Raw genomic sequence first — 9061 nt, 5'->3', positions numbered from 1 at the left:
CTCGCAAAGGCTGTCGCACACCAGAGTCATTAGCAAATAGATTGAAGCCCTAGCTATGCAGCCATTGCCAAAACACGTCTTTGTTTTCTAGACTGATGCAAGGGCTGTCGAGCGTGCATCCTGGGCTACGGTGCAGCATGCCGGGCAGGGACAGCCATGGCGAAGCGACAGGCTAAGGAAGATGCTGGACAGGCGTACGCGTCGCGGTCACGGCCGGCGTCGGAGCGCCGGCATGTGGGCGACCATGGCGCAGGATTGAAAAACAGTTAATATAGTCAGTCAGTGTAGATGAAATATGTTAGTGATTTGGCCTTTATTTATCCCAGAACACAATCGATGTTGAATCTATTTCCTAAGATTTGTTATGTTCGAATGTTGAATCGCATCTTGATTCAGGTTGGTTTATTCATAGGAATCCCACGCTGGGTTACACGCCTGGCCAAGATCGGCTTCGTCTTCACCTCCTCCGTACCGGGGAAAGGCATGCATGTTGCGCCGCAAGGGCGAGTTTGCCGCCAGCGGGAAGGCCGGCATGAGGAACCGCTCCGCGCACCAAGAGTCGGGGGCAACATGCAAACTGTTTGGCGAGAAGGACATCAGCGAAGCTCTAGCCCGACCAAAGGCTTGAAGCTGTGGCTCCACGCCATCCACGCCATCAACGAGAGCTTCTGACAACCATGCACCTTTCAACACGTGATGACGTGAATTGGTAACAAATTATTTTTCTTACAAGAAAAAAAAAACATCTGTCAGGGATCCTCTGACTTCACGTCACCATCACCGATATCATGATGTCAGCGGATCCCAGTCCGCTATTAGGGAGTGCTTAGTAACTGAAACAATGAGATATTTTTTTGAGAATCTTTACGTTGCCCGATACAACTCGTAGCGTGGCACTAATATGGAGTAAATGCTTGCGTTGATATGTATTGGTATTTTTGCAATTGTCATTCGATTTTTGGAATTTACGAAGCATGCCAATAAGGGTAGTAAAGTTATTCATCCAATCTTATTTCCTATTTTCAAGGGCGACAGCAGCACAGACCGGCGATGCAAGACCCGTGATCCTGTGGCATCCACCAACCTGCATCCCTATGCACCATCTGCCGGTCGGCGATCCTAGTTGCCAGCCAGCCCGCCCCCATCTGCTCCATCTACCGCCGCTAGGGAAGTCATCCAGGTGTGGCCGCCGAGGAAATCAGGGGCGGCAGCACTGACCGGAGACATGAGACGCGCGATCCCGTGGCAACGCGCGGCGTGAGATCATCTGCTGGTCGCCGATTCTCGCTACCGCCCAGCCCGCCTCCATCGCCATCCTGCGGAGCCGCTGAACGTTTCGGCGCCATCAAGCTGCGCCGCCGCCTAGGCGACTCTATGGCTCAATGAGCAGCCTGTGGCGCCACGGGCAAGGTTTGTGTTTCCCGCAGCACATCACCGCACGGCGACGTGACGCCTCCCTTGCGAGGCCATGGCATCTCAGCTCAACTGTTCGTCGCCAAGCAGCGTTGCCACCGGATGTTCCTGTATTTTGGAGTTAAACATTGTGATGTCTTGTAGATCTATACTGATTTGATACAATTGTTTACTTGGACATGTGCTAGATGCGGTGACATGATCGAGGTAAACCTTCTCTACTGCTGATGTGCTTTCTGATTTTTGTTAAATCTTTGTCCTGCTTCATGCAATTTTGGGAATGGATGATGAAATCTTATTGGATGATCCTGGGGTTCAAGCTGATGGAGATAATTTTAGATATCGAGAATTGTTTGCATGTTCTTCTGTACTTGCATTCGTTGTACCTTAATCTCCTCATCTTATAGTATACTTTTAGCTGATAGTATTTTGATGAACATGCAGGCATATGTTGGTTTTGCTAGTGATATCAACTATGTCATTGTTGTGTTTAGAGGAACTCAACAGAATAGGTAATTAGCATATACTATTTTGCTTAGTTTTAGAAAAGCTATTCTCGTTTCAATCTAGAAATTTCCGTCACTTAAAATTTACACGAAGTAGATCAATTATGTACTACTCCTATTTCATTTGCGTGTATCTTTCTGTTAGAATTACTTGACCATAGTTGACAACTTTGCATATCTGTGTGCAATGTGTCAAATGTACTCTATAACCCCAACTATACCGATCCCCCAATTTCTCAGCATCCAGAATTGGATAGAGGACTTGTTATAGGAACAACTTGATCTTGATTACCCTAGCATGCCTAAAGCAATGGTGAGTGTATCTGAAGCATTATAATTAAACTGCATCTGTGGGAAACCCAATTCATACTAGTACTCTACCTTGTTATAGGTGCACTGAGGGTTTTACTCTGCTTATCATAACACAACTTACGTGATGGAGTAGTCAGTGGTATTCAAAACACTTGAAATTTATATGGAGATGTTCCAATCATAATCACACGGCATTCAATGGGTGGACCTATGGCTTCATTTTGCTCACTTGATCTTGTTGTGAGTACTGAACCTTGCTTGAAGCATATATGCTTTGAACTTCTCATTTACTATATGTTCTTCAGAAACTTATTTTCGATAATTATATTTGCAGCCATTAAGTTGGCATCATGTACGGTGATATTTTTTTCCTTTCATTTATCAACTAAATCTTATTTTGTATACAATCTTCTACAAGTATAACCAGTTAGTATTTTGATATTAATCTAGCTTTACGTAAAATCTGGGAGTATCCTGTTTCCTTAAAAAAAGTTCCTATTCTACTTCTGCTAATAGTAGGTACTTCTGGTTTGTATGCCTCTTTGGGCTCAAATACTTTAGTCTTTGTAGACCCACCTTTCATTTTCCATCATTTTCCAACGTGTATGACATATTGTTCATTTCTTCCGGTATGGATCCATAACATTGGACTAGGAAGCCTAATTCACTCTGTAGAGCAGATCTGCGATGATTCTGGTGAAGACCCGGCGTGCAGCAGGTCCCTCCTCTATCCCTCTCAAACGAATAAACTCAAGCAGTCAAGCAGATGCATTGTTACCCTTCCCTTTTCTCCCTCTCTGCTTTTAATTTTTGGCACTTTCCATATTCCTCCTAAAATCTTTTGTAGTCCATGTCTTTAAGTGGAAATAGCAAGCAAGATCATATATACTATCTCGGCGTCAGCATGTATGCAGAAGGCTGGAGCGCCTGCAAGATCATCATGGACTACAGCAAATTGCAGTATCAGATGGACTTCAACGGTAACGTTGTCTTTTGATCAAAAGAACACTTCTACCTAAGTACCATAAGAAAATCTTAATTTTAAGAGGAATCTTAAGTTTCTACAGACCTTTAGCGTTACTAATGATATGTCGAGAAATCATTTACTTGTACATGGATTGAATATCCAATGTGCATGCAAATCCAACCTAAAAATGTCTTGGTCATTACATAATAGAACTAAAGCAATTTTTGACACCATATGTTGCCAAGCAATTACTTTATCCCCTATAATTGGTCTGCGAAAGGAGAGGTTTAACGGTAATGATCGCATAACATCCGCCATTGTGGCTTGTCTCCTTCGAACCACATTATACAATGTCGGATATTACACACTGAGAGGAGTAGCGTCTAACCATATATCATTCCAGAACCTAGTCTGGCAGCCATTTTGAACATGGAAGGAACCCCATTTGAGAAAGTCCTCTTTAACTTTCATAAACCCTGACCAGAAATGAGAATCATCTGGTTTCCCTTCCACCTGGGTGAGTGTTTTACCACAGAGATATTTAGTTCTAAGCATTCTTTGCCAAACTCCATTCTCATTTGGTAGCCGATAAAACCATTTGCTAAGGATGCATATATTCTTAACCGAGAGATCGACAATGTCAAGGTCTCCCTGGTCTTTTGACTGGCATAGAATGTTCCATCTAGCAAGTCTATATTTATTCCTGTTGTTATCCCCTTACCAAAAGAATCTGTATCGAAAATAGTCCAATCTTTTAAGCACACCCAGGGGAATCTCAAAGAATAACATCATGAAAATAGTAAGACGACTTAAGACTGAGTTGATGAGCACTAATATGCCCCCTACAGACATAAGTTTCCCCTTGCAACTGCTTAATTTCTTCTTGAACCTTTCTTCGACCTCTTTCCAATCCATATTCCTTAGTTTCCTATGCATCATTGAGATACCGAGGTATCGAAAGGGTAACTGCCCAATATCACAACTAAATAATTGTGCGTATTGGTCCTCCCATTTTTTTAGCATCACCATAACAGAAGAGTTTACTTTTATTAAAGTTTATCTTCAAACCCGGGAGTTGTTCAAACACACAAAGTATGAGCTTCATATTTTTAGCCTTTTCGAGATCATGATCCATGAAGATGATAGTATCATCTACATATTGCTGAATTGATAGACCATCATCCACAAGGTGTGTGGGGGCAACTCTAACGATTTGTTCATCCTCTTTTGCTCTTGCTATTAGTATTGCTAGCATATCATCCACAATATTGAAGAGAATAGGTAAGAGGGGATCGCCCTGTCTAAGTCCTTTGTGAGTTTGAAACTAAGGTGTAACTTCATCATTGACCTTAATTCCTACATGTTCTCCAGACACAATATTTTGGATCCAGTCACATCATTGCGCCGAAAATCCTTTCATTCTCATAGTCTGTTGTAGAAAGGATCATTTGAATTTATCATATGCCTTTTCGAAATCGATCTTAAGAATCACCCCATTCTGCTTTTTCCTATGCAATTCATTGATGGTCTCATGGAATATTATGACCCCTTCCATTATATTATGACTAGTCATGAAGGCTGTTTGCATAGGACGAATTATTTTTCAGTCACAATATTTATATGATTAGTGACTACTTTGGTAAATATTTTAAAGCTGACATTAAGGATGCATATAGGACGGTACTCTTGTATTTTCAAAGCAGTACTTTCTTTAGGGAGAAGTGTAATCATGCCAAAATTCAAGCTGAAGAGAGAGAAATCTCCAGCATGAAAATCTCTAAACATTTTCAAAAGATCGTTTTAATGACTTCCCAAAAGACTTGGTAAAATTCAGCCGGAAAACCATCTAAGCCAGGAGCTTTATTATGCTCGATTTGAAATATTGCCCTTTGTATCTCTTCCTCCACGAAAGGTGCCATTAGTATCTCATTTTCACTATCACTAACTTGAAGAATATCATGTCTTATTGACTCATCCATTGCAAAATTATTATATTCAGGTTTGCCAAACAAGCCCTTATAGTACTTTGTGATATATTTCTTGAGGTTTGCATCTCCAATAATAACACACTTCTCTTGTTCCAGTTCATAAATTCTCTTCTTTCTATGTTTCCCACTAGCTACTAATTGGAAATATTTAGTATTATCATGTCTCTCTAGTAGCTCTTGGACATTAGCTCGTTGATACTATTTGAGCTCTTTTTCTCTGACAATGTCAGGTAACCTTTCGTTAAGATAATATTTGAAAGCTATCTCATTAGGCGTTAAAGGATTATGCTCCGCCCTCTTATCAAGCTCATTTATTTTCATTGTTAGCTGTTTCTTCTCCTTTTTAGAATGCCAGAGGTATGTTTAGCACAGCCCCTCAAATATTATCACAGCGCTCTGTTTTTGTTTTGCCATCTTTCAATAGAATTATTACCTTGCTGCTCCGATTGCCAAATGTTGGTTACCATTTCATGAAATCCTTCACGGATCAACCATCCTAATTCAAATTTGAAGAGAGGTTGTTTACCATGAAAGGAGGCAACCCCGACATTGAGTAATAATGGAGTGTGATCAGATTGAACCTATAAAGTACCTTAACCGTGACCTTATGATATTTCAAATCCCAATGCATACTCATTAGAACATGATCCAACTTTTCAAAAGTTGGTGGGACTAAATCATTTGCTCGTATATATTGTCTTCCAGTCATTTTGATTTCCCGAAGATTCAATGTATCAATGATTGCATTGAATACGTGGGGCCATCTAGTATAAAAATTATCATTGTTCTTATCCTCATATTGTCTCATGATGTTGAAATCCCTTATATAATCATTGGTTTAGATTCCAAACTACACACATGAGCCATCTCTGTAAGAAAATCAGTTTTATCTTCATCTTGGACTGATCATAGACCACGTATAATGCTCAAGTAAAACCATCGTCTTTGTTTTTTAAGAGAAGTGAAGAGCATAGTGTTATTGATATTATTTTAGACAAAATTATCTTGAATAGTACAACTATAGTCTAACCGCGTAATTACACGATCCCTTTGCTAGTTCCGTTCCAATATAAAATAAGGTTCCAAGCCACTCCTGAGATGACATGATATTCCATCTTCTATCACTCGTTAACGAAAGCTGAGCGCAAAGGACAAAATGTAACCGCACCATGACACCGGACCCGCAAACCGCTTTACGACGTATATTCTTGTTTATGGCACAGGAACGATCCAAAGTACACCCAACTAAGGGTGTATTTAGTTTAGGGGATGGAAGGGGTGATCCTTATTTTTATAGTGTTTAGTTTAGGTTAACAGAGATGAGATCATCTCTCGTAGAGAATATTTCCTCAATATGCTGTATGAAATCATCCCTTCCTCAATATGCTGTATGAAATCATCCCTTTAAAATGGTTGAACGAAACCATCCGCCTTTGCTAAGCATACTTATTAGTAAAATGATTAGTGATATTAGTATGTTGTATTACTAATTAATATATATTACTACGATATTTAGAGTTTGTAAGTATTAATGTGCTAATTAGTGATAATTAATGAGCGAATTAGAGTATGATTAGGGTTAATTAGCATATTTTATTATTAATTAGTAATGACTATGGCAAGAGTAATATTAATATGTGTTAGTGCATGTTGATTCGTGTATTATTAATGATTATTATTTAAAATTAAAAGATATAATTAGTTGATGATTTTCACCCCATCCGTCCCCGTCCCTCCAAAAAAAAAAAAAGAGGCATATCCTATCCATCCACCCAAAAAAAGAGATCAACCATCCTTAAAAACAGAGATGATCATATCCTCCTATCCTATTTTATCTCCAAACCAAACACATCCTAAGTAGAGAACCGGTTCCTCTAACGTGAACGTTAGAAATCAGTTGTTCAATAACATGTAATCCACATGTCAGGAACAGCTACCCTCCAATGTTACGCCCGTGGCTAAGTCGAATAGGTTCGCAGCTACTGACAAAGTACAGACCTCCTCCCGTGACTCCTGACGGCCTTCTCTGAAATCTACTGTAGTAATCAATCATTCCTCACAAGTTAGTTCGCCACCCTGGCACTCTGGGCCAATGTGTGCAGAACGATCTGAAAGCGAGTTCTTGAGATTGGCTTCTGCATCATGGATCCATGAGTTGTTTTTGCAGCCTTTGCTGCCTTCGACTCTCAAGCGGTGAGCCATCCCCTTCTGTAAAACTTTCAGTTTGATCCGTCTGGATGTTGCCTAATGGCTAGTGAGATCTCTACAGTTTTAGCTTAGAGACAGAAACTTCTGTAAACCGTTGCAACAAACATGGAAACACCCGCGGATGATGTTGCGGGCACAATTTAGCAGCACATCCAGCTCTGGAGTTCTGCGGGGTGGGGTAGATCCGTACATGTAGGATTTACAGAGCCGTGCTGTGGACGAGCAGCAGAAGCAACAGCATGCCTAAGCAGATGAGAAAATGCGAGAAGGATCTGTACAAGAAGCTTTAAATTCGAGAGTTTTTAAGGTGCCTTCAACTCCTCAAAAAAGCAGGGAGTATATTTTAGATCTAACCGTCAATTTATAGGGGTATTTTGGACTTTTTGTTTTGACTAAATAAATTGTTTCCTAAATTATGCGTGTTTCCTACATTTCAGACACATAAAATCTCCGAACTCTTCAGTCAATTGTGTGAACATGAGTTCACACAATCTGTCAGGATTCTAGCGTTCTCTGTGAGCTTTAGGGTTTTGAGAATGAGGGCTTTCATGGTTGTTGTCCTCAGACAGAGGCTTGGTAATAGGGCCGGCCGGTGGTATGGTGGGTGAGGGAATGGAGCAGCGAGACAACGGGGACGAAATAGCAAGGGGATGTCTCCTACTGTGGGCGGCAGGCGTCGAACTGCTGGATAAGCGTGGAGAGGGCGGGGGTGAGAGGAAGTGCACCAATAGAGCCAGTTTAGCGTGGCGGGGCAGTGGCAGTGGCTTCAGCGACGGGCACATCGTCGGAGACGGCTGGAGGAGGGCGGGAGGCGGGGGAGCGAGGTCAATGGCGGTGTGTGGACGTGAGGGAGTCGTAAGGAGGAAGAAACGATGGATGATGAAGAAAGAATGTGATCCATCCAATATAAATCATGTGGTTGTGGATATCGATTAAAAAGTGATACGTTCTCAGGTGTTTGAACAGCAGCATCACCCTAAATTATGTAACAATATTTCCTGGCAGCATCCTTACATCACTAAATCACCTCGGTACCTCGGCCATGGCGGAAAGGTTCGAAGATGAACCATCGGTCCTTTCATGCTTCAAATACAATCGATCGAACTTAATCCTTGTAGGTTGTTTCGCTACTGCGATTAATCTTCCTCTTAATTAGAAACATGCTCTGAACTAAGATCAATCTTTCATGGCGTACGTGGAGCTTCGCATCCAATTCAGATAAAAAAGCATTTGTTGAAAAATAAGATCGAACTAGCAAACAAAGAACAAGCAATATGCCCGACGGCATGATCCACTGAATGATCCGTCCATGTAACAAGAAGTAATAGGGGTTACTGTGTTCAAGAATGTGGGATCGGTCAGCGGTGAGGATAAATCATAAGGTGATTAGGATGTGCAGCCGCCGAGAACAGAGAAAGAATAGCTTGGCGGCGGAGAGGAGAGATTGATTCGCGACAACGGACTTGTGTTATGTGTAGCTACAGTTTTGCCCTTCAAAGTTCGATACTACCTCATACTCGATGATGGAGTATAAAATTTTCCAAATCGAACTGATCTATTGGATTGGTATGATTGAACGGTGTAGAAAGATCGGCAGGTACCATAGAAGAGCTCAGCGTGCTATCCTGCTACTTGGCTGTAGCTGAGCATAGAGGACAAGCACATAT

General features: G+C 41.3%; 1 long non-coding RNA gene across 1 annotated transcript; it reads left to right on the top strand.

Moving 5' to 3' along the window:
- Positions 1-1045: 1045 nt before the first annotated feature.
- Positions 1046-3454, top strand: LOC133892988 (uncharacterized). Its single transcript, XR_009904424.1, has 3 exons — positions 1046-2471; positions 2886-2949; positions 3146-3454. It is a non-coding gene; the product is annotated as an uncharacterized LOC133892988 (long non-coding RNA).
- The last annotated feature ends 5607 nt before the right edge of the window (positions 3455-9061 follow it).

Source organism: Phragmites australis, chromosome 15 (genome assembly GCF_958298935.1).
Source record: "Phragmites australis chromosome 15, lpPhrAust1.1, whole genome shotgun sequence".
In the NCBI taxonomy this organism is placed as follows: Eukaryota; Viridiplantae; Streptophyta; class Magnoliopsida; order Poales; family Poaceae; genus Phragmites; species Phragmites australis.
This window is presented reverse-complemented; position numbering and strand designations above follow the sequence as displayed.